Consider the following 27356-nt stretch of genomic DNA (forward strand, 5'->3'; position numbering starts at 1 on the left):
GCACATACAGTACTCTTCATTCCAGTTTAGGGTTGCAGTGTACGTGTGCAGCAGCTAAAGAACTGGAGTCCAGAATGCATATGATGTTAAAACTGAGTCAATAAACTGTGGCCTGTTTTCAAAATGAGCCCTGTGACTATTTGTAAATAGGCCCACACTGTATAAATTCACATTGGCACTCCACTGACTTTGTATTATTAACACCAAAAAGGAAACTGAGAGACAGAAACCAAAAATCTCTCGGGGAAAGATCTGTTTCAAAGTTTACTTATAATTAATTATGTGTCCAGGGAGTACACTTAACACCAAATGATGCTGCCACACTGGAAAGCACTTGGGTTTTCATTACGGTCAATGATGCCACCCCCGAATCGGCCAGTACCACCTCTACTAGTAGCAGTAAAAGATAGCAGCTGCTATGAGTCGCAACCTGCCCCAAATCAATCACTTTATAACATATATTTTTAAATGTTACTACTTCATAGGTTCTGATCTAGTCTCCTCAACTGGGTTGAGAATAAAAGTTTTACATGTAACATTCCCTGAACTAGATATAGAGCAGGGAGCAGGAGGGAGTGTGCTAGGTATACTAGTTACTTAGATGCCCTGAAAAACCAGTACAGAAATTAAACAGACGTATGTCACTGAATGACATCTATGTTTAAGATGCCTTGGTATATGCTATGGGGTATACATATAGGCATAAATTACAGATCCTGATCTCAGCGTTACCATTAGATAAGAAAACACGAGGAACAGGAAAAGTTGTTACAGTGATTAAAATCATCAGAGAAGGCACAGTGACGAAGGCTGTACCCCTGAATCCAATCTCTCTTTCCTTTTCATTATGGAATCCTTACCCCTACACCCACTCTTCAAGCTTTAGGTAGGTGCATGCCATGCTGCTAAAGACTTTTCTGTTCTCCTGGCTGTAGATGTGACACGAGACTAAGTTGTAGACAATGGGATGTGAATGGAAGTGATGGCAGAAACTTCCAGGTGTCCTTGGAAATGCAGCTGCTTGTCCTGGACTCTCATTCCTCCTTCCTGTGCTGAATCAGCCTCTAGATGCAGGAGATGATCATACCCCAGGCAATAGCAGAGAAACAAAAAAGACGTAGCCTTGGGCTTTGGCTGTTTTAGAAAATTGGAGTTATCCATCTGTCCTGGAATACCTGCCTACTTTAAGCCTGTCTGTGAAGGCTCTAATAACGTTCTTCCCTTTTTGAGCCACCAACTTTTTTGAGACTCAGTTACTGCTGCTTAGTTTGTAGCCCAGCTAGTAGTACATCCTGTTGGTAGGTAGTATATGGTTGTTTTCTAAATGAGATAAATAAGCAATATTGTTTCAGACATCCCGAGAAGAAATACTGACTCTGAGAATCACGGACCTGGGAGAAACCTTAAAATTCAAATCTACCGTCTTTTTTTTTTTTTTTTTTTTACATATGAAGAAACTGAGGTTAAGGGATTTGTCCATAGTCTTGAAATCTGTGGCAGAGCTAGGACTTGATCCCAAGTCCCCTGCGTGTTTTTGTACGACCTCATCCTGTGTAACAGCAGTGACCACGAACACTGCCTCTTTCTCTCCATGACACAGTCAAGATTTACTCAGTACTCCCAGGCACAGAATACTGCCCTCAGTTCTAAAGGACAGCCAACAAGAATTTTTAAAATCACATGTTTCATCTCAAAAGTATCTGCAATCTAACATAAGAGAAAATACTAGCACAAGTATATGGTGCTATTAAACTAAGGACAACCTAACAAGAGCAGACCCAGGCAATTAGAGATCCAATAACCTTCAAGTGGCAATGGTCATAAAAGTGTTATAGAAGCAGATCACTCCCCAGTAACAAGTGCTTTGGAAATGCAGAACATACAGTTTGAGAATATTGAATCAATGTTTAAGTGCTCTTAATTCAACCTACCAGGGCCTGGGAGTATATTTTTAATTCTCATCAAATTCCTTCTTTTTCTTTAGCCTAGAAAGTTTTAGTACTTTAATCTTTTCTAAACAACCCAAAAGCCTTCCAACTAGATCTCTCTTCCCTAGTGGTGGTCTACACAGCCATTCTCTAGCAAAAACTCCTCTTCTGAGCTGTAGCCTGCTGAGAGGAGGTGTTAATGCATGCCTGGTTGTAGGCACACAGCCTGCTGTGGAGAAGATGAAGAAAGCGCAGCTTTAGGAGAATATGAGAGGAAAGAATGAGAGGAGAGGGTCACTACGAGGCAGTTAACTCCATTTATCCGCCCACACAAACCTGCTGGGCACTCAGTGTGTGCTGGAGTGGAGCTGAGATCTGGTGACAAACACATAGTCCCTGAAGGACCATATAGTCCGGAACTGGCAACTTTCCTTTCTCAATACATGTTCACATACGGACCTTGAGCTGGGCTGGAATTGAGGGTGAGAGAACACTTTAGACTCTTCCCGCCACCACCAACCGCTTCATCTTTGGAGTAGGAGGATCCACTCCAGACCACCTGCACTTTGTTCCTGTGTCCTAATCTGTTCTTCTTCATTCTGAGGTAATCCTAAGAAAGGGCAGAAAAGAAAGCTAGTGCTCACAGTTTCATGTTTTTTCTGTAGCCTCTTGTTGTTCAGAACAATCTGGTTTTCCTGTCATCAAAATCATCATTAGCCTTCAATGGGCCCAGCAGCAAATGCCCCCCTTTCCCCTCAAAACCCACAACCCTTAGGCCCATCTTACAGCCTCCTCCTGGCCTGCGGTACAGACCACCCACCAGTCACTGCAGTTTGCAAACAAAAGCAGGTGTGCTTGACCCTGTTGTGAATATTATGATCTAAAGACAATTATTACAAAAACTCTTGAGATACGTATTGACCCTGAATTTTTAAAGGAGCAAAATGAAGCCTCATTGAAGATCACCCATAATGGAAATGGTGGTCTCAAAAGGCCACATTTTCTTAGCATGTCTTTTCAGTCTGTTAAGTCACTGAAGGCCCTGTATGAAATGGTCCTTATTTGAAAGACCAACCCTCTGGAAAAGAGGCTGGTGTCTTGAAGTAGCTTTCACTACCAATATAAAATGAGGTAGGGGGAGAGTGCAACATTCCAGAAAAATGCTAAAACACACAATGTTCATGACTAGTGAACATTGCAACATTTGAAAAATAAAATTCATTTTCCCAAGAAGAGTATTTGTTGGAGCTTACTTCTTAGCTGGGCTATAAAATATTCACAAGTTTCATGCTGAGTTTCCATTTCTGGAGCAGCCTCCATGACCAAGCTCTTCACAGGTAAGGAACCCTGCTTTTACACTGTCCCCCGTAAATGCCTGATTACATTTGAGCCAAATGAAAGAATGTTTTCTGCTGCTGCCACCTACTGAACACTTGAAAAATAAGCTTGAAAAACTTATAAAGTGTCATAGAATAATTGATAAGTCAGAGAAGTAGACAGATCAATGTCATTATTCTGTATTTTTAATTAAGCTACCAGTTATTCCAGGATCCCGAATGATGACCAATAAGGTAATGGTGCAGAAAGAGAGTAAATAAGCTACACAGAACAGTACTAAGTGGCTTTGTCAAGTTAGTTTGACATCACTATCATATATCATTGGTCATTTTCTATATCATATCATGTCATTTTTATCATATATCATATAATTTTTTTCTCTAGTCTGTCTCATGTGCAAAAATCAGTCTATCCTTTGTGTCAAGAAAAACCCAGTTCAGAGCTACTGGAAAAATAAAGTACAAAATAGACTTTCACTAATTTGAACAACTGTGAGTTCTAAAATGATCAAGGAAGATAAACACACAAATAATGGCAGCGGTAGGGGGGTGGAGAAAAGCTTTGTGAACAAGAAGTTCACACACAAAAAATATAATGGCCAATAAAAACGTTCAAATCAGCATCAAAGAAATGCAAATCATAACACAGTGAGATACCAGCCTCTCTTTGCAAAAGTGCTCAGACTGCTGTTTTACATTGTGATCTACTGCTCTGGAAAGGGTTTGGGAAACACTCCTGTACACTGCTGAAGGTTCAATACTGACTGCAACTTTTTTGAATAACATTTGGCAAAAGGTATCAGTAGTCTTAAAATGTGAGCATCCTTTGATCCAAAATACAACTTCAAGGAATTTATTCTAAACAAGTAATAAAAAATTTGCAAAAAAGGATGTAGTTATAAAGATTTCATCGTGTAATTATTTAAAACAAAACTAAATGGAGACATTACAATAATCCTAATGGGAATACTTCCAACAACCTCCTGGGGGTTGTGCATTTGCAAAATAGAGGAGAAAAAAACACCCAGAACAACACATTATACTCCCTTTTTAGGTATAGAAATCTCTGGCAGAGCATTAATTCTACCCTGCACAGAGGGTATGCATGATCTCCAAGAACCCTGTGGCAGACACACGCTCAAGGTGGCTCCTGTAATGCCACCTCCTAATGAGCACACCTTGTGTGACCCAACCCCTTGAGTGTGAGTGAGGATGCTTCTAAACAACAGAGGACCATAAAGGGGCTGGGATGTAGGTGATCATATGCACACAATTATGTGAGGATGCCTGTTGCCTGCAGGCAAACCCCTGGTGCCTGTCTCACTGGAGTCCCTCCCTTGCCAGCCCCAAGGAAGCGAGTGGCCATGTTGGGGGATCCCACATGGCACTGACATTTGGGTGGCCTCTGTGAGCTGAGCGCAGCCTCTGGCCAATAGACCACACAACCAAGAAACAAAAAAAGGATGCTCTCAGTCTTAACAACCACAAGGAGCCGAATGCTGTCAACAACCACATGAGCTCCCCAGTGGAGCTTCCAGGTGAGAGTTTAGCCCTGGCCAGCACCTTGTTGAATAACTTGTAAGGCCCTAGGTAGAGGGCCCAGCTGGACCATGTTTGGATTCCTGACCCTCAGAAATTGAGGTAGTAAATGTGTGTTGTTTTAAGCCACTAAGTTTGTGATACTGTTGCTATAGGGCAATAGAACAACCACAGAACATAACACCATCCCGACCAGAGACAATTTCGTTCGTTTTTATAGAAAGCAACTAACACCCTTGAGGCACACCTAGTAAAGATTATAATGGCATACTTAAATAGTCCTTTTTATATAAAAATAGTGATTAACATAATAACTAGTAGTGAGTATTTATTAAATAAACATTCTACCTGACGACTCAAATAAGCATGGCTTAGAAACCTAATTATTTTGTCAGTGACAGTCAAAATCACTAACTGGCAATGATCATACTCAGTGCTAGGTTAGAAAGGAGAATTATGAAAACTATAGAAGATAGAGCCCTTGCCTTCCAATATCCTGTTTCCTAAAAGTCTTGTCTAGTCATCTAGAAGTTTCATTATATTGAGTATAAAGGTCTCCTTTCCCGGTCTGTTTCTAAAATAGCAAAAGCGTGTGACGTAGATAAGACACACTGACCAGCTTGTGGGCTCAGGGTCTCTCATGAAGCTGTGGTCAGGCTGTTGACTGGGGTGCAGTCACCCGAAAGCTTAACTTCTAAGAGTGTTCACTTACGTAGCTGTGCGCAGGAGGCTGAAGTTCCCTGCCCTGTGGGCCCTTCATCAGGACCATCTGAGCTTCCTCGTGACAAGGCAGCTGGGTTTCCCCAGAGCAAGTTAAGAGCAAGCAGAAACCTGCAGTACATTTTATGACCTAGTTCAGGGATCTGCAAACTTACTTAAAGGGCTAGATTACAAATATTGGCTTGCATGTCAATAAAGGCTTGCATGCTACTCACCTCAGTTGTTTCAGTGCAAAAACAGCCACGTACAATATGTAAACAAATGAGCATGGTATGTTCTAATACAATTTTATTTATAAAAACAGGCAGTCAGCCCACAGACTGTAGTTTGCCAACCCCTGCCTGGTCTCCAAAGCTGCTTGCCCTCATTTCCCCTACATGCTGCTCACCAGAAGTAAGTCAGTACTCCAGGGGAGAGGAATTAGTCTCTACCTCTTGAAGGGAAGAATAAAAAAATTTGTAGACATAACTTAAAACCACTACAATGGGCTTAACATACAGAAAGCAGAATATGGTTTAAATATTGCATTAGTTTCCTTGGGCTACTGTAACAAATTATGTAAACTGGGTAGCTTAAAGCAACAGAAATTTATTCCCTCACAGTTCTTGAGACTAGAAGTCCAAAGTCAAGTTGTCATTAGGGCCATTCTCCCTCTGATGGCTCTAGGGAAGAACCCTTCTTTGCCTCTTTTTTATGTTCAGTGTTTTCTGACAATCCTTGGCACTTCTTGGCTTGCACCTGTTTCACTCCAGTCCCTGCCTCTGTCTCTATGTACATAACCCTGGACTTATTCTCTGCATAGCTCTCTGCGTGTCCTCTACTCTTCTTATAAGGACACCAGGCATTGGATTTAGAGCACACCCTATTCAGCACAACCTCATATTAACTAAAATAATTACATCTACAAAGACCCTATTTCCAAATAAGGCCACCTTCTGAGGTTCCAGGTAAATGTGAATTTTGTGGGGAACACCCACTGTGACCAACTTATTGTGTTCCCTCAAAATTCATGGTTCTATTCTGGTTCCCTAGGTCACCAGCTGTAACCTAGGAAGGTGGTCTTATTTGGAAATACCGTCTTAGTAGATGTAATTAAGTTAATATGAGGTCATACTGGATATGGTGGGCCCTGATCTGATGATTAGTATCCTTATAAGAGGAGAGGATACCCATGTAAGCCCTGAAATGTGTAAGGGAAGTGCCCTGTAATCCTCAGGGCAAAGTACAAACTCCTTAAGTTGGCATATAAAGCCATTCTGATGTGATCCGCCAACTTCTCTGTCCTCGTTTCCTGCCAGCCCTTGCTCTAGGCTCTATTCAAGTGAACTGCTTGTTCTCCTAACCTACGGGGCTGCCTGACCTTGCTGTCACCTCTCCCTCAAGCGCCTGTTACCTCTTCCTTGCCTCTACTTACCTTTTAAGATTCTGTTCAATTATCCCTTCCTCAGAAGCCCTTGCGGACTCCCTTGAATCTGTAGAAGGCCCTTTCCTGTATGTTTCCACAGCACCCTGTGCAGGTTTCTAGCACATCTGTGTAGTAATAACAAGGACATAAGTTTGTATTCTATATTAAAATCCTAAGCTGCTTGAAGTGAATAACTGTGTTATATTCATTCCTGTTTCCTCAGCATCTAGCAGACTACTTAAATAGTTGTTCAAGAAATATTTGTTGAACTTCCGCCAAGATGGAGGCGTAGGTGGAAACACCTTGCATCCTCGCACAACCAAATCTAAAAACAACTAAGTTTTAACAACAATAAATGCAACCAAACCACAGAGAAAATCGACAATACAAAGTCCAAAAACAACGAAATGCTCAGCTAAACCGGTGAGAGGGGCGAAGCCAGCAGTGGAGCAGGTTGGGCAGAAAAGGTCCACCCCTCCCCCCCAGTGGTGCACAGGCAGCCGAGGGCCCGGATCCCAGGTGCGGGCTAGCTATGGGTCGACAACAGGGAAGAGGCAAGGCTGGCTGGCTGCGGCTGGTCACACATTTGCACAGATAAACCAGTGAAGAGGCGGCCATTGAGACCGCACGGCGCAGGGCGGTGGGCTCGCACATTTGTACTCATATAAACAGTCAGGGGCGAGCAGTGAGGTGGACTGGGTGAGTGGAAAGGACTGCCATTGCTTCCTCTCTGACCCCACCCCCACATACAGCATCACAAACCGGCAACCTGGGTGGCCCCACCCTGGTGAACACCTAAGGTGCCTCTCCTCATACATAACAGGCACAAACAGATCAAAACATGGCTCAAGAACAACTCAGAGCCCCAGAGCCAATAAATCTAAGTGATGAAGAAATAGCCAAACTTTCAGATGCACAGTTTCAAAACACTGGTGATCAGGATGCTCACAGAACTGGTTGATTTTAGTCACAAATTAGAGCAATATATGAAGGCTAAACTACTGGAAATGAATGGTAATGCACAGGAAACCAATAGTAATGGAAAGGAAACTGGGACTCAAATCAAGGGAGTGGACCAGAAGGAAGGAAAAAAATGACCAAACAGAAGAATATGAAGAAACAAGAATTCAAAAAAATGAGGAGAGGCTTAGGAACCTCCAAGACATCTTTAAATGCTCCAACATCCGAATTATAGGGGTACCAGAAGGGGAAGAGGAACAGTCACAAGTGGAAATCTTATTTGAACAAATAATAAAAAAGAACTTCCCCATTCTGGCAAAGAAAATAGACTGCCAGGAAGTCCAGGAAGCCCCAAGAGTCCCAAAGAAGTTGAACCCAAGAAGGAACACACCAAGGCACATCATAATTACAATAGCCAAGATTAAAATGAAGGAGAGAATCCTAGAAGCAGCAAGAGATAAGGGGACAGTCACCTACAAAGGAGTTCCCATCAGACTGTCAGCAGATTTCTCAAAAGAGACCTTACAGGCAAGAAGGGGCTGGGAAGAAGTATTCCAAGTCATGAAAACCAAAGACCTACAACCAAGATTGCTCTATCCAGCAAAGTTTTCATTTAGAATGGAAGGACAGATAAAGTGCTTCTCAGATAAGATCAAATTCAAGGAGTTCATCATCACCAAGCCCTTATTATATGAAATGTTAAAGGGACTTACCTAAGAAAAAAAAGATAAAAAAGATGAACAGTGAAAGGACAGCAAACTCACAGTTATCAACAACCACACCTAAAACAAAAGCAAATTAAGAGGACAGCTAGATCAGGAGCAGAACCATAGAAATGGAGATCACATTGAGGGTTAGCAACAGGGGAGTGGGAGAAGGAGAAGAGGGGAGAAGGTACAGAAAATAAGTAGCATAGACAGTAGATAGAAAATAGATAGGGGGAGGGTAAGAACAGTAGGGGAAATGCAGAATCTAAAGAACTTGAGACACGTATTCTTGAACTAAAGGGAGGGAATGGTGGGGGAGGGGTGTGCAGGGTGGAGGGGAACGGAGGGGGGGAGATAGAACAAATGTAATGGCATAATCAATAAAATAAAAAAAGAGAAATATTTGTTGATTAAACAAAGTTACAGAACTTTCTTCTTGTAAATTCTTAAATGTGGATAAACCTCTTCGGACTAGGATAATTTTAACCAAGTGCTGCAGGGACGCAGGTGGCTGGATTGGGTATGTCACTAATTGCTTTTCTGAGAGTCTCTCGAGACTGGGCCACGGCAAAGAAGGGCTGTATTTCTGCAGCCAGCCCACAAGCAGTACACGTAAGTGCAGGCAAGTTGATAAACATGGTTCTGAATCCCTCCTCCCATTCTCTACTAGAGGAAAGCGTCAGGAACTGTAAAGTGGTGTTGAATTGTCTACTTTTATGGTATATGAGTAAAAGTAGAAATCCTGATACTTAAAAGGCCCCTGACTTTAAGCAATGAAGTTTGGTTACCTTGTAGCAAGAACATTTTTTTAAGTTGAAATTACTATTGAGATCGTTGTAGATTCACACACAATTACAAGAAACAATAGAGAGATCCCTTGTAAATTTTGTCCAGCTTTCCCCAATGGTTAACACTTTATAAATCTACATATAGTATCACAATCACAACGGTGACATTAATATGACCCACGGGTCTCATTCAGATTTCCCCAGTCTTAGTTGTACTCATTTGCACGTATAACACATTTGATACAATTTTGTCACATGTGTAGGTTCATTTATCCATCACCACAGTCAAGATTCCGATGAGTTTTAATATTGCAAGTGTCCCTCATGTTACCCTAACACAATACAATTCTATCACCTCCCTTCTTTTGTATTCTTATTGTCATAATATTTATGTCAAGTTTTCACATTCTACATATTAATACTGTAAGAAGAATGTGATAATTTAAGGATATATAGTGAACTCTCTAGAGCAAGCATCAAAGTATGTAATAAAGATATAGCTAAAGAGTCCTCAGAGCAACTACAATGGGACACTACAAAATATTTGATAAACTAAAGTCAGTCAATCATTCAGTCGAAGTGAGGCTGTAGGAAACAAAGCCTACATGGGGCAGAGAGAAACAAATGGAAAAAGTGCACCTCAGTGCAGCCACATTGATGAATGCACTAAATGTAGATGCACTAACAGGTAGAGACCGTGAGACTGAATAAAAAGCAAGGCTCCGCTCTATGTGTTTGTAAGAAATACACCTCGGATAGGAAAATACAATGTAAATGAAAAAGAGTGTGGGTATATCATTCCCCAGAATGATATACCTTGCAAATATTAAGCATAAGAGAGCTTTTGTGACTGTATTATCAGACAAAGTAGACTTCAAGACAAAGAGTATTAGCAGAGCTAAAGAGGGAGATTGAAAAGTAATAAAACGGCCACTTCATTAAGAAGACAGAACGATCTAAATGAGTGTATTCAGCAACAGAGCCTCCAAGTACAAAACTGACAGAGCTAAAGAGAGAAACAGATGAGTCCACAATAAGAGATTTTAAAACTCCTTTCTCGGCAGCAGATAGAATTAAACAAAAACAAACAAACAAAACAAACAAAACCAGTGAGCAGATCGACCTGAACAATAGTGTCAACCATCTTGACCTAATTAACACTCATGGAACACTGCACTTAACTGCAGACTACATACAAAATAAGAATTCTTTACAGAATAGGCACAAAGTTCATTAATAAAGACCTTATTCTAGACCTTAAAATGAGTCTCAATAAATTTCAAAGACTGAAATCCTACTGAGCATGTTCATTGATCACATATGACTCAAATTAGACAGCAATAAGATATGTATTTTTTAAATATGTAAGTAAGGTTTTAAAAAATCCCTATAATATTTGGATACTGAAAAACACATCTAATAACCCATGGGTGAAATAACAAATCACAAGGGAAATTAGAAAATATTTCCAGCTAAATAAAAAATTTAAGAACAACATACCAAATTGTGAGAGGAATTTTTATAGGTTTAAATGTGTTCTTTAAAGAAGAAGGATTGAAAATGATCTTATTTCCACCAACAAAGGTAGAAAAAGTAGAGCATATTGAACACAAAATAAGAAGTAAAAAAAGTGGAACAATTTAATCCCAAAGAGAGGAGAGGAAATAATAAAGAACAAAAACCAATAAAACAAAAAATATATATAGAAAAAAATCAGTACAACCTACAGATAATTAAAAAATAATAAAACTGTTAATACCTTAGCAAGACTGATGGGGGGGGGGTGGAAAGAGGCAAACCGTTTGTTTTAAGTGAAAAAGCCAAAATGAGGTTTACATACATATGATTTGAACTATCTGACATTCCTGAAAAGGCAAAGCTAAGAGACAGTAAGAACACGGTGGTTGCCAGGGATTCGGGGGAGGAAGAGAAGGACGAAGAGGTGGAGCCCAGGGGATTTTCATGACAGTGAAAATATTCTGCATGATACTGTAACAATGAATACATATCATTATACATTTTTCAAAATACACAGAATCTACAACACAAAGAACGAACCCTAATGTAAACTATGGACTTTAGTTAATAATGATGTTATCAATATTGGCTCATCAGTTCTGGGAAATGCACCACACTACTGCACGACATTAGAATAGGGAAAACTGGGTTGGGCTGAACGGGAATATAGGAACTCTTTTTATTTTCTGCTCATTTTTGTATAAATCTAAAACTGCTTACAGTCGATAAGGTCTGTTATTTAAGAAATCAAAAATTAAATATTGCCAATATTAGGAATAAAAGAGGACAGACCACATCAGATACTAAAGGCACTAAAAATAATGTAGGTATTATGAATGTTGTGCCAATATGTGCAACAATTTAGATGATATAGACAGATCTGAAAAAATACAAATGACTTAAACTTAAAAAGTGCCCATGTCTATTAAAGAATTCATAATGAATCAAATTCATAATAAAAATCTTTCTAGTTACAGCAAAGGAAATCATCAACTAAATGAAAAGGCAACCTACTGAGTGGGAGAAAATATTTGCAAACCATGTATCTGATCAGGAGTCAGTATCCAAAATATATAAGGAACACATACAACTCAAAGGCAAAAAAACAAAAAAAATTTTTAAACGGGCAGACGATCTGAATAGACATTTTCCCAAAGACATACAAAAGACCTACAGATACATGACAAGATGCTCAATATCATTAATCATCAGGGGAACACAAACCAAAACCACAGCGAGCTGTCACCCCACACCTGTTAAGAGTCGCTATTATCAAAAAGACAAGAAATAACAAGTGCTGCAGAGGATGTGGAGAAAAGACAGCCCTTGTGCACTGTTGGTGGAAAGGTAAATTGGCACAGCCACTGTGGAAAACAGTATGAAGTGTCCTCAAAAGACTAAAAATTGAACACCCGTATGTTCCAGTAATTCCACTTCCACATATTTATCTAAAGAGAACTAAAACACTAATTCAGGACATTTATGTACCTCCATGTTCATGCAACATTGCTTTCAATAGCCAAGATACAGAAACAACCTAAGTGTTCAACTATGGATGAATGGAGATTTAGTACAGCATAACCAAAGCGGCATTTTCCCCAAGAATGCAAAGCTGGTTTAATGCTAGAAAAATCAAACAATGTAATATATGAGAATAAAAAAGAAAAATCTTATGGTCATCTCAATAGATACAGCAAAATCATTTGATGAAACCTGATACCACTTCATGATAAAAATACTTATAAAACTAAGAATATAAGGGAACCCTCTAAAACCAATAAAACATATCTATAAAAAAACTTACAAAAATACCATACTTAAGATGAATCATGAAATTCTTTTTTCCTGAGATCGGGAATGAGGCAAGGGTGTCCACTCTCACCACTTTGATTCCACATACGCCTACATATACAGTGTTCGGGATAAGGCCTGATGTTGGGAGCTGGCCAGCAGCCGTCCTTTGACATAGTCAGGACAGGTGAGATGCACCTGCACAGCAGAGGCAACTGTGGCTGCACTTCCTGTCTATCTCTTCTTGCATGTTTGTTTTTGCAATGAATAGGTGGTGGGATTTTTAGACACCTGCACTTCAGGGTCAGTGATCCGCATAATTCCAATGAAGTTATACAAAATAATTTCTTGGCCAGAGAACAAAGTCCCCCTTTAATGAAGTAGCCTCTGAATATCTAAAAGTTGATGGAGTAACAGCCCCTCCTCTACCTTAGACAAAAAACATATATCAAGTAGAATTAGATAAGAAAAGCAGGACATCTAAAGCTCTGTACATACAGCTAGCTCTAATTGTCTGACTTATGACTCTCCTGGTCAAAATAACCTTTGTTTAACATAACTTCATGCCACGCACCTGCTCCTTTAATGTTATATATCAATCTCTATAAAAATAAAGCTTAAATCAAACTCAGAGAGTTGGGTCAGACCCACAGAGGCTGGCTGTTCCCCGGCATCCAATCAGGTGTCTGACTCTTCATTCCTCGCCTGCGCCGTCCATCCTTCGTGGACCCTGAGCCCTGCCAAGGCTGGACCCCGGCAGCCCGACAAGAAATGTTAAGTAAATGTCAGTAGCTTCTGGGCCTGTCTTGGTAGATATCACCAGTTTCCAAAGAGGCTGGTGCTGACTCTTTGTTTAAAATGATTTTTATGTTTTTAAAAATTAAAAGAAAATATTAAAAAGTTTCCCACAATAACTATTATTAATATCTTCGCACATTATTTTACCATCTTTTTATTGCATGTTTATTAATTATTTAGGGTCACAGTTTTTATGTAGTTTTATATTCTGCTTTGAAAATTTAATATTAAAACCTAAGCATTTCCCATGGTTCAAAAAATTGAATATAAAGGCATATACATACATGTGTGATTTTAATAAATTGAGAAACTTACTTTGCTCTTATTTGCAAAATTAGAAAATCTATTTTATAGACTAACATTCTTAAACATCATTTGTCATTTAAAATAAATCATTATAAAATTAATATCCTTACTTTTTAAAATACTTCCCCAGCTCTACTAAGGTATAATTGACAAATAAAATCATATATATTTAATGTCTACAATGTGATGGTTTGATATACATATACACTGTGAAAGATCACCATAATCAAGTTAATAAGTAACACTTCCATACCCTCACTTCCAGTTACCATCTTTGTGTATATGATGAGAACATGTAAGATCTACTCTCAGCAAATTTCAAATATAAAATATAGCATCACTAACTGTAGTTCCCACACTGTATATTATATCTCCAGAATGTATTCATCTTGTGACCAGAAGTTTGAACCTACTATTATTTAATCTTCACCCAGGGATATATCTTTGTTGATTTTTTAGGGAGAGAGAAAGAAACATCAATGTGAGAGAGAAACAGTGGTCAGCGGCCTCCCATATGTGCCCCTTCTGGGGTCAAACCACAGCCTAGGTCTGTGTCCTGACTGAGGGTCGAGCCCGCAACCTTCTGGTGTTTGGGCAGATCCAACCTCTGAGCCACCCGGCCAGGGCCATTTGGACCCTTCAAACAACATCTTCCATTCTCTCCAATTCCCATTCCCTGGTAACCACTGTTCCAGCTTGTTCTATGAGTTCTATGAATTCAGTAGTTTTAGATTCCACATTTAAGTGAGGTGATACAGTATTTGTCTTTCTCTATTTTACTTAACCTCTAGGTTATAATATCTTCCAGGTTCATCTACGTTGTCAGAAATGGCAGGACTTCCTGTTATGGTTGAATGATATTCCATGATGTATATGCACCACATTTTCTTTATCCGCTCACCCACCAGTGGACATACAGGGTGTTTGCACACCAGGTGACATGTAGGCTGCTGTGAATGATGCTGCAGCAAACACTGGAGGGCACACATCTCTTCAGATCCCGATTCATTTTCTTTGGGTGCACGGTCAGCATTGGGATTGCTGGTTATGCTGTGCTTCTACTGTTAATGTTTTTGAGGGTCTCCATACTGTTTTCCATAATGACTGTACAGCTCTGCTTTTTCCTGATGTCGAGCCACCTTCTATTGTTAGGTATAACTTGTTTTCATCAGTGAGTGTATATTTGTTAGAGATACTGAATGATAATTTACTTGGTAACATGTTTTTAATCTAATCTGAGGACTGTTAAAAATAATTTGAAAATTTTATTGGGTAATAATTTGGGGGGGTTATAATATTTTTTGAATTCTATTGTTAAAATATTAAAACACATAATGTCATCAATTCAGATTTTCTTTTTGGGGAACTTTATGTAGTTTTCCTCTAGCAAAGGAGCCTTTCCATGTGGTTTTAAATTTAGTCTCTGGTTTATAATATTTCTAAACATCATGGCACTTATGACAACTATTTTTGTATTTTATGTGAAAAAATATTGATTCATTTTAATAATATTGGAATATTATTTAAATTTTATTTTTTCTTATGTATACTAATAAACTTAATATTTGCTGCTAAAGATTTATGAGGAAAATTAACATATATAGGGAAATATACTTACATTATTTAAATATTCTTACATTAAAACAATTAGAAGTTCTAATTGTTTCTTTGAAAATAAGGCATAGATTATGTGTTTGAATGGTTAGATTTAAATCAAATATTTCTTTTGACTTTCCAATTTTCTTGACTTTTCTCCATTTGGTCATGAAACTAGTCTTCCATTATTGTTTTCTTTTTATGTTAGCAATTTGGGACATAAATTATCTTAAAATGTCTGCAATTTACTACTGAGAAATTGTACATTATAAACCGAGGCTCTGCTACTTTCAGGCTGTATGACGTTGGGCAAATGACGCAGTATTGCCTGTCAGATGGAGATGATGAACTCTCCCTACCCACGTGGTTGCTGTGGAGGGTGAACGAGATGAAGTATGGCAGCCCTTAGCGTCTGGCTCACAACTGTCTGCGAATATTTTAGTAAGTCTAGTCATCAGATCCAACTGATCCCATTGTAATGTCATTCCAGTTTACTCTGGGCTCCTGAATCCCAGAGTCTTTGCCTCAGTTTCTTTTCAGCTCTCATCTGTACTGTAATAATAGCCTCTGAACAGATCTCCCTGTTTCAAACCTTTCTCCTTCAGTTCATATAGGAGTGACCTATCTAAAATACAGTCTGATTTTCCACTCCCCGATGAAATCTTTTGATAGTTTCCCTTCACACAGAGCAGTGTTCCCAACTTGACTTTTTCCCATACCTCCTCCCAGGTGTTAAAATGTTGCCACCGCCTAGACCTTCTTCCCCACCTCTCTTCCTGAAGAATTTATATTTACTCCCCATAACTTACCTGATTTTATCTGCAGTAAAGACATAACCTAGTGTGATGGCAGATTTTATTCCAGACAATTATTTTGTACTTAAAAAAACCCTCCAATTGACATATAATTTACATACATAAAATGCACGGGTCTCAGGTGTTTTGTTTAATGAATCAACAATTCTGTAAGTCCATGCAGTGACCACCCCAAGCCAGACCTAGAATATTTCTATTACTCTAGAAAGTTCCCTGATACCCCTTACCAGTCAATATAATACCCTCCTTCCCCCAAAAAAATGTTGACAAAAATATTTTAAAGGTCACAGAAAATCATAATTTCCCCCCTTGATATTAAAAAGGCTTTGCATGATTTCCACTTGCATGATCTTTTTTATGGTCCCCCATTACTCTGCAAAGTAAGAACTGTCTATACTTTTAATATTACACTATGTTTCTATGTGGCATTTTAGTTGCACGTGTGTACATGTATGTGTGCATGTGCATGTGAGTATTAATGACAACATAGGGGCTAAACCCAGATTGTTGCCTTTTTCATAAATAACACTTTATTAGAAGACAGCTGCACTGTGTTCTATGTATTGCCTATGGCTACTTTCAGGCTACAATGGCAGAGTTAAGTAATTGTTACAGAGACCATGTGGTCCACAAAGCCTAAAATACTCATCTGGCCCTTTACAGAAAAAGTTCCCCATCCTTTGCTCTAAAGTGCTGGTTCTTAAATTTCAGCGTGCATCCGAATCACAGAAAGACTGCAGTGCCATGCCCATAGCCCCGGGGTTTCAGATTCAGAGAGGTCTGTAGCAGAGCCAGGGAATCTCACCCCTAGCAAGATCCCAGGCGTTGGATCGTGGTTCAATTCCCAGTCAGGGCACATGCCTGGGTTGCAGGCCAGTTCCCAGCAGGGGATGCACAAGAGGCAACCATGCATTGATATTTCTCTCCCTCTCTCCTTCCCTTCCCCTCTAAAGATAAATAAATAAAATCTTTAAAAAAAAAAAGATCCCAGGTGTTGTTGCTGCTGCTGCTGCTGCTGCTGCTGCTGCTGCTGCTCAGGCGGCAATCTGAGGACCACTGTTTCGATGTTACATTTTATCATTTTAACTCATGACAGTCCACCTTATTATATCATACAACTTCATTACCAGCGTTTTTGCTCTTGATATATGTTTTACTTATTTATATGCTTTTAACTCTGATGTGCATTGTCACTATTTTTGCTTTAAACCGGTCAGCTGTGTGGATTCTTGTAACTGCCACCACAATGACACCCTCTGTTAAATCTACTAGAAAAGAGGAACTGGACCAAATGGAGAATTTGACCGCAGAGATGGAAAGGATAAAAGAAGAATCAAAAGAAAATGCTAGAAATTATATATATTAGAATTCACTTGATGGGTCCTGTTATTGAGTGAAGGTAACTTGGCTACTGGGTTGTAAGGTTCCCATTTACTTTAGTAGGTGAACCAGCATTACCGGCATCCACCTCTAAGTCGGTGATTTCCAATTTGCCACTTACTGCTTCTAATGTGTGTCGTGAATGATTTCTTAAGTGTATTGTTTGAACACATTATTATTAAACCTTTCAATTGGAAAAAGTTCTGGCAAAATTACTTTCTCTTTTGCAGTTTCTCAAAGCAGGCATATAAGCCACTCTTTCATGTCTGTTCCTCTAGACTTTATTATCTTACCATTTTCTAGATAATAGATGATATAGGCAGGCTTTTTCAACTAGTAGCTTTTTATGGTCTTTCCTTCATGAGTTGCTTTGCCAGTTTATGGTCCTCTAGTTATTTCAGGGAACTTTAGGGAGGAAAGCTTGTCGTTTCCTAGGCAGGTGGTAGTCAGTGGCCCCCACCTCCCCCGACTTACAAACTTCTGAAAGCTCTAAGGACATTGGAAAGACAGTCTACAGTCTAAAGGTGGGGCTCAGTGACTCTTTTTAAAAAATTTTTATTTATATACCTTTAGAGGGAAAGGGAAGGAGAGAGGAAGAGAAATATCAATGTATGGTTGCCTCTCATGCATCCCTTGCTGGGAACTGGCCTGCAACCCAGGCAGTACCCTGACTGGGAATCAAACCGCGATCCCCTACTTCACGGGCCTGTGCTCAATCCACTGAGCTACACCAGCCAGGTGGGTTCAGTGACTCTTAAACCTTCCATTCCAGTTATAACAAAGGAGCAGGCTGCTTTAAAAGGAGATCAGGTGTCTTTCAGCTCCCAGATCCAGGTTAATAAGTAATCGAGTTATAGAAGCTTCAGTCCATTTGACCCCCATGCCCCAGATACCTGGCTGTGGGACTTCTCATGCTTCTGTTTATCCTATCTTAATACAGGCTAAAAAATGGTTTTGGATTTCTAATGTAAAATTCTTTTTGTTTTCATCTCTGTCATTGACCTGCCCCTATTCATTTGTCCAAGTATCTCTCTTGCCTATTTTTCTTTGGTAAGGTGTGCCACAAAGTACTGTGAAGTGTGTGTTTATTTTGTTACATTTATTGAGAAGGAGAAAAAAGGTCGTGCTATGCTTCCCAGGAGTCTTTGCTGTCTGTGAAACATCCAGTATAAATTGTTTCTGCTAAGTTTGTATTGCAAATATGTTTTGAAATAAATTTTACCAGGCTCCATCCCACCATGTTGCTATGGAAACAGTGTTATGCATCTCTCAACAAGGTGTTCATGATTCGTTCCTTAAACTCTAGAGTGATGCTGAAAGCAGTACATTCTATATCTGGTTATGGTTACGTGTGGGGTTCTGTGAGGAAGGCAGGGCCGGATGTCCTCGCACCTCCCAGATGGGGATGGTGAGACATGGACAGAGGGGTTCAGTGAGTCTGGGCGGGAAAGCGCCTGGACAAAGCCTGGTGTGCATGCAGGGGTGTACACACACACACAGAGGCATCCTTTTTCTGTGCAAAAAAGGGAGGTCAACAATTTTTCTCTTTAAAAGAATACATTTACATACTATTACAAAGCAAATTAGTGGAAGATCTAAAATTAAAGTTTCCTGTAACATCTAGTCATGTATAGTCTTTCTAGGAAGCTCTATTCAGGTGACATTTCCATGTCTGGTTATCAGCTTTCCACATTCATGAAACTACTACCTATTACAGTAGATCAATTTTTAAAATACAATCCAGAGCCCTGGCTGGTGTAGCTTGGCAGGTTGAGCGTGGGCCTGTGAACTAAAGGATCACAGTTCGATTCCCAGTCAGGGCATATGCCTGGGTTGCAGGCCAGTTCCCAGCAGGGGACTCATGAGAGGCAACCACACACTGATGTTTCTCTCCCTCTCTCCTTCCCTTGCCCTCTAAAGATAAATAAATAAAGTCTTTAAAAAAATACAACCCAGAGATAATATAGGGACACTCCCTTAAGCTTTCTTTATATATTTCTACTGGTATTACATACCATTTTGACTTATTCCTAACATCTGAACAGGAAAAGTGGGCCAAATTCTGGTTTAGGTGAAGTTTGGCTTGAGCTCCCTTCCACTTTTCCTGTTTTTTTTTTTTTTTTCCTATTTCTCATGTGACAACTCATACACCATAACAATCGGTTTGTGGGCCGGAACAGCAGGAAGAGGAATCTGATTTGGACAGTGAACTATGAGTCAGAGACTAGGAATGCTAGGAATGCCACAGAAAAGAGGCCTTCAGCAAGCGCTGGCAGGTGGCTCGGTTGGTTGGAGTGCCATCCCGTAAACCTAAAGGTCACGGTTCAATTCCTGGCCAGGCCACATACCTGGGGTGTGTGCAAGGGGCAACTGATGGATGTTTCTCACATTTCTCTCCCTCTCTCTCTCCTTCCCTGCCCCTCTCTCTAAAGTTAATAAGCATGTCCATAAGCATGTCCTTGGGTGAGGATAAAAAAATAAGCAGGAGGTATTTGAGCAATTAGTAACTGGGAGAACTATGGGAGACTAGCAATCTGAGAGAAGCAAGGGGCTAAGGGCTTAGAGTTTGACAAGCAGGGAGGGAGTAGGGCAGAGCAGGCCTATCAAGTATCTGGACCCCGCAGCAGGGGGAATGCAAAATGCTTTGCACCTTTAATCACTCTTTATTCTTCTTACTATGACAAATTCCAATCTAATGTGACTCTGGCCTAGGATCCTACTAGTACGTAACAACTGCAACAGTTGGCTAGCTGACCAGTCAGTCTGGAGTGGGGAATGATCACAATTCTTTTGGAAGAGTTGGTTTCTTTACTCCAGTTGTTGAAATGGGTGCTATAACATTAATTCCCACTAAGAGAGAGAAACTGCTCATCAACTTACTCCATCTCTCAGAAAAGGTATGTTTCGAGGAGAGAACCGAAGCAACACTTCTCCGAGGATGGCACACCCACTCCTGCACTGAGCCGAGTGCTCCAGATAAAAGTAGGATGCAGCAGCCACCGCTCTGAGGAATGCTGCACGACCCTCTTGCTAGAAATATTAACTTGTTGAGAGTCTTGAGAAGTCTTATGGTAAGTACACAAGCTCGTTTGATTTTATTTATTTTTATGGTTTGTGCTTCAGTGTCCTGCTCAAGAGACCACACACCTTGAGAGTACACGGATATTTTCTTCTTTGTTCTCTAGCTTTCTGGTCCTCAGTTTCATTTTTAGATCTACAATCCACATCTACTTAATTTTTTGTATGAAGTAAAAAGGTGTGAAGATTTTTTTAAATAAGAAAATCCATTCTTTTCCTAACAACATGTTTAAAAAGACTTATTTTCCCATTGAATCAATTCAGCACTTTGATAAAAAAAATCAATTAATCTTCTATGTGTGGGTCTGCTTCCAGACACACCATTCTGTCCCACTGCCCTGTCTCTCTCTTCTTAGGGCAACTCTTGATTATTGTAGCTTTACAGTTAAGTCTTAAAGTCACATATTACAAATCATCCACTTGTTTCTTTTCAAGATTCTTTTAGCTATTTGATATCAGTTGCATTTCCAGATAAATTCTAGAATCATTTGACAGTTTCTTCAAAAGTGCCTGTTGGCATTTTGATGGGGTTTGCATTGGATATATAGATTAATCTAGGGAGAACTGGCATCTTAACAATTTTGAGTGTAATAGTCCGTGATCATGGTGCAAACATTGTATTTTTTATTTTGGTCAAAGAAATTCTTACCCCCACAGAAATTATGTTTTAGTGGGGAAGACTGTACATATATTGAATAAGATAAAATAATGTCAGGTGGCTGTTTTAAAGAAGTGTATCAGGGCAAATGAACAGGAAAATGTGGTGGAAGTCGAGTAGCGGTGTCTCCCAGGAAGAGGCACTTGAGTGGTGAGCTGAAGGAAGGAAGAAGTACGATGCGGGGGGAGGGCTTTCTAGGCAGCGAAGGCCTTGAAGCAGGAACAAGCTTAATGACCTCCAGGAACAACAGAACACCTAAGTACCTGCAGCAAACTGAGTGAGGAGAATAACTCTAGGCGATGATGTTAGGCAAATGATCAGAAGGGCATGGACAAGAGTTTGGATGTGAGAGGAGGCTATTGGAAGTTTTTAAAGAGAATCTGAAAGGGTCTTGGTCAAGATTCAGCCAGTACACACCTGTATGGCCTTCCAGGTTGTTAGAACTCCGACCTATTTCAAATCTGGTTAGGAAACTTCCAGGCCAGCAGTCTCCCCTGCTGCGCTGGCTCCTTTCCCAGAACCCCCAGCCCCCAATGTCTGCCCCATGAACCAATAACTGAATATGTAACCTAGCCTAGCTCAGCAGGGGCTATAGAGTTGGGGAAGTTAATCAGCTTAGGAAACTAAAATCATTGAAATTCATCAATCTAAGGATGAGTAAAGTTTCACGTTTATTACAGTCTTTGATGCCCTGGCTGGGTAGCTCAGCTGATTACAGCGTCATCCTCCTATGCCAAGGTCGCCGGTTCGATGCCCAGTTAAGGCACATGAAAGAATCAGTCAATAAATGAATAAACAAGTGGGACAACAAATTGATGTTTGTCTCTCTCTCCCTTTCTCTCTCTCTACAATTAACAAATTAAAACACACATATACACACAGTCCTAAAGCCTGCTTAGGACCGAGGGCTGAGCACTTTCATTCCATCGAGGGTCAGCTGGGGCCCAACGCCATCATCTGGGTTCCCGCTCAGTCCAGCAGGAATAAGAGGCAGGCTAGAGAAACAGAGTGAATGTCCCTGAGGTCTGAGATGAAGGCAGAGGGGAGGGGAAATCTGCTGCACTTCTACAGAAACAATCTCTCTCCTCAGAACTTCCTGAGCTGATTTGAAAAGGCTACTAGCCAACAGAGAGCCTTTATAATTTTTATATATTAACAACACCAAACTTTGTTTCTATATTCAAAGTTATAAAATTGTGGAGTACCAGGAGTTGTTTTTTTTTAATACATTGTGGCAAAAGGGAAATAAAAAATACCAACCTCTCAATACCAAATGCAACCTTAACATTCCCAAAGCTGCACTCAATAAAGTCAGTCGGTGCTTGTGTAGTTCCTGGAATCCTAATCTCAATGCAGAGATACAAACAGGAATGAAGCAATTCTAATTTCAATATATGAAATCATTTTACATACTACAGTATTAGAAAATTAGTACATGTCAAAATCTTAAAAATGGGTTTCTCCAAAGTTACGTGAAATTTCTAAGGTTGCTTGCCATTTCTATCCATTCCACAAAATTCCTCCTCTTTGAGGATACGTTCTGCTGCTCTTACATCTAGGACCCGAATGTCTCTTTACATAGTGTTAAAGTGCTACTTTGTTCTCATTTATTTCATTTATCTGCACATCGGCTGCTTCAGCTGAATTCCCTGAGAGACTACTCAATATTTGCGAACAGGAACCTAAACCAAAGGAAGAGCACCAGGGAGAACGCAAAGGTCTGCTCAGAGGTGATCCATCTCTGGGCGCCAGGCCTATACTCACTTCTATTTTCCACTGTAAGCAACTTCACTCAACCAAAGACAAGATATTTTAAAAAAAGCATCTTATGCACACAGGACCTGTTTTAGGATAATACTTGCTAAAAAAGTCATAGCTTTTTTCTTTTCATTGTTTAACATAAACTGCTTGTGAAATGCCAAAACTTTAAAGTAGGTCTAGTATACAAGATTTAGGGCCAGGCAGATGAAATGCATTCCTACTAGCCTTTTTATATTCAAATATCGTAAATTTTTAAAACCAAAACTACTTACACCACAGCAAGCTGAAGTCTGAACAGACAGCAGGAAACTATCGGCAAGCCACCTATTTCTTCACAGACTAAACTTTGTTCCCTCGCTGGCGGCTGCTGGATCAGATTCATGCAGATACACATTTACTGTGGCCTTGGGAGCTACCACCCCGTGAGGGAGGTGGGAGGGCTTGTTAACCTAACTCCTGCCTGATAACCGCTGATCAGCAACTTCTTAAAGGTCCATTTCAATGTGTTTAAAGAGACAAATTTAAGGAAGATTATTGGGAAAGCCTGAAAAACTCTCAGTAATCCCCAAAGGCTGGGCTTTGGCTTTAGAGGGGATTTTGTTCCCATACGTTCCTGGAAAACAAAACAAAACAAAAAACCAACAGTCCTCTGAGCTTCAGAAAGTCTTGCTTTCTTCCTTTGATAAAAGTTTTCCCAGTTCCTCAGAATCTGTACATTGTGCGGTCGTGGCCAGACAAAAAGGCCAGAATTTGCTTCTCTGCTGCAGTCTCCCATCACCCCCATCGTCCCCAGTTCTTCCGAGTTAGGAAAATCAGAGGTCTTACTTAGTGCTTCCTGACATTTAAACCACCTGCCAATCTAATGTAAAGTGAGAACTTGGATCCACAATTCTGTTCTTTGCCAGCAAAATGTTATGCTGCCTCATCCCCTTTCACATCCCTAAGCTTCTTTCCCTTCTGAGCTAGTATATGTCTGTAATTTGTAGCATTAGCCTTCAATGCAAAAAACATTTATTATGTACTTAGTGCATTAATCATTTTACAAACATTATCTCATTCTTTCCTAGACATGAAATTTTAGGATCATCTCAATTCTTTGTCTGGTTCTCTGTATCCAGTTTAGCTCCTTCACTATTCCTGGTGATTCTCTGTAATGACCACTGAATAGGTAATATAATCACCCATTCCTCCTGAAGATGAGCAGGCCCTTCTCACAGAATCTGTGAATGTGTTACCTTGCATGACAAAAGAGACTTTGCAGATGCGATTAAGTTTAAGGGTTTGAGATGCAGAGATTATCCAGATGGGTGTAAAGTAGTCACATGAATCCTCTAAAAGGAGCAAACCTTTCCCAGCTGTGGTCAGAGAGAAGCAAAGTGAGGACTGGACTTGCTCTTGCTGGCTCCTGCAGATGGAGGAAGGAGGCCACCTGAAGTTGAAACAGGCAAGGAAGCGAATTCTCCCCGGGAGCCTCCAGAACAGGACACAGCCCTGAGACACCCTGGCTTTAGTCCAGGTAGATCTGTGCTGGATTTCTGATCTACGGATTGTAAGGTAGCACATTTGCATTGTTTTAACCCATTAATTTATGATAATATGTTATAGCAGCAACAGAGAAATAATACAGGTGCTTTAATTTCCAAAATGTCCCTTTGAAATATAATACAGTACCTAGAACTAAGTAGGTACTGTCTTACTCCAACTCAGGTCTAATGAAGTACAAAATAATTGTGCAACTATCAAATTCCTTAATCTGGATACTATACTTTTATAAATGCAACTCAAGATTGTTTTATTTACTTTTAAAATGTTTATTTATTGATTTTAGAGAGAGAGGAGGGGAAAAGCGAGAAACATTGATCTGTTGTTCCACTTACTGATTCTTGTACACGTCTTGACTGGGGATTGAACCTGCAACCTGGGCAGAGCAGGATGATGCCCTGACGACTGAGCTACCTAACAGCTCTGCATTTCACTTCCAAAATTAGCTGGAAGAAAACGATGGTAGAGTCAGGCACCTTGCTAATTTGTGTGTTCAAAGATGCCTGACTCTACTCTCATTTTTTTCCCAACTAAATTTGGAGACAAAATGCACAGCTTTACATTCAATGCTTTTAAAATCCGCCTTGTTGGTTTCAGCCCACCCATCTCAACTACTAAGATAATTTAGAATCAGGCCTGTGTACTTTGTCATAGGAAGTATCCTTCTAAGGCCTGACGGCATCTCCATAATTCTCATGTACTCACCAAGTGACCAGCAAACAACACTGAGCAGTCACTGTCGGGGACAAGAGCAGGGCCCTGTCACTGGAGACCTTCGGTCTGACGCTGCTCCCTGCCCTGGCACTCTGGGCACATAGGTTTATCTGCTGCAAAATCACCTCTCACACAGCTGACATTTTAAAACTTTATCAAATGTATCAGGAAAATAAAATGTCTAATAAATAAAGAGATGCCTATAACATACCATCCCCTAGAATTGTACGGTTAATGGAAATGCGGTCATTTGATATGAGCAGCTTTTTGGGATCAGTGCTGTCTCTTAGTGATCATTTTCTTTTGTAAGAGTTTACAAACTATCAGTTAATTATTCTCTCTAGAAGTCTACTTGAAATTAAAAGGAAATTTACCCAATTGTAGAAAGTGATAATGCTTTTGGTCTCAAAAGAGGAGATATAAATGGGGGGTGGGAATAAGGGGAACACTATGAAAGAAGGCACAGTAGAAGGAATGCACATGGGTACCCTCAGGAGAGTATAAAACCAGGCCGATGAGAGCGCAGTGTTGTTGGAAAATAGCGTGAAACGGGGCTGAAACATTTAATATAAAGTCTTGAAAAGGGGACTATGATCTTCACTTAATAGATCAGAAAGTGGGCAGAACTAAAAAATTTTAGCAAGAAAATATAATAAGAAGAGTACTTTAATATCCTACTTGATAAATGCGCAAAGTATATGGACAGTTCACAAAAGAAAAAGAAAAATTGCTCTTAAATATTTGAAAAGACATGCCACTGCACTCGCTACAATAGAAATTGAAATTAAAAATACAATGACATAATTTTAACCTATCAAGTTGGTAAAATTCAAAAAGTCTCATAAGATGCAATGTTGGTGAGGCTATGGAAAAATCACGAAAGACAGATACATTGGTAGAATCTCTCTGAAAAGAAATTGGCAAGCAAATTACGAACGCACATAACCTTTTACCCAGCAATAACTATGAACATGGACATGCACTGCAGCACTGTTTGCAAAAGTAAAAGATGTCAATCAGTAGGGGACTGTTCAATCAAATTACAGTGGAGATATCCAATGGGATGCTGGACTAAGACACAAAGAACTCTGGGTTACTGATAAAAAATGATCAAGCAGCCCTGGCTGGCATAGCTCGGTGGATTGAGCTCAGGCCTGCGAACCAGACAATCGCAGTTCGATTCCCAGTCAGGGCACATGTCGGGTTTGCAGGCTGGTTCCCTGCAGGCCAGTTCCCAGCAGGGGACCCACGAAAGGCAACCACACATTGATGTTTCTCTCCCTCTCTCCTTCCCTTCCCCTCTAAAGATAAATAATTAATTTTTTTAAAAAAAGGGTAACAAGGTCTCCCTCACTCCAAAAAAACGAATGATCAAGCTATGTTAAGTTTAAAACAATAAAGTACAGAGCAGTATATTTAGGAAACAACTATTTGTGCTTGTATGTCTGAGTGTGTGGGGGGGAAAAAGTGGGAGTCTCTCTGGAAGAATATCTGAGAAAGAAGAGACAGTGGGGTTGTCTCCAGGAAAGGGACAGGATAGCTGTGGTGCAGAGGCGGGAAGGAGACTTACATACCTTTTTTAAAGATTTTATTTATTTTTAGAGAGAGGACGGGAGGGAGAAAGAAAGGGAGAAAAACATCAATGTGTGGCTGCCTCTCATGCGTCCCCTACTGGGGACCTGGCCTGCAACCCAGGCATGTGCCCTGACTGGGAATTGAACCGGCAACCCTTTGGTTTATAGGACTGTGCTCAATCCACTGAGCTACACCAGTCAGGGCGATTTACAGTATATCTTTTTGTCCTCTTTTGTCCTCTTTTGAATTTTCACCAAAGCTGGATTACCTATTGAAAAAGAAATATTATATGCTGAGGACAGTCTCCAAAAGTATAGTAGTGGAGAATCTAGTGAAAACTGGATAATGTCTGAATTTTAGTTAGTAGTTGTGTGCCAACATCAATTTTGTAATTTTGACAGATGAGCCATGCTCATGAAGATGTACATTTAACATCAGGA

General features: G+C 40.0%; 1 protein-coding gene across 4 annotated transcripts in view; it reads right to left on the bottom strand.

Annotated features, from left to right (window-relative positions):
• MAP3K13 (mitogen-activated protein kinase kinase kinase 13) overlaps window positions 1–27356 on the bottom strand; it is a 153913-nt gene that overhangs the window by 101975 nt on the left and 24582 nt on the right. Inside the window, exon 1 of one of the 4 annotated variants that reach the window (XM_053657631.1) lies at window positions 23358–23450. The exons of the other annotated variants lie outside the window; for them this stretch is intronic. The gene's annotated coding sequence lies outside the window, so the exon portion shown is untranslated. Of the gene's footprint in view, window positions 1–23357; window positions 23451–27356 lie in introns of those variants that run through there. 4 annotated transcript variants of the gene reach the window in all.

Source organism: Artibeus jamaicensis, unplaced genomic scaffold (genome assembly GCF_021234435.1).
Source record: "Artibeus jamaicensis isolate MK-2021 breed Jamaican fruit bat unplaced genomic scaffold, CSHL_Jam_final scaffold_474, whole genome shotgun sequence".
In the NCBI taxonomy this organism is placed as follows: Eukaryota; Metazoa; Chordata; class Mammalia; order Chiroptera; family Phyllostomidae; genus Artibeus; species Artibeus jamaicensis.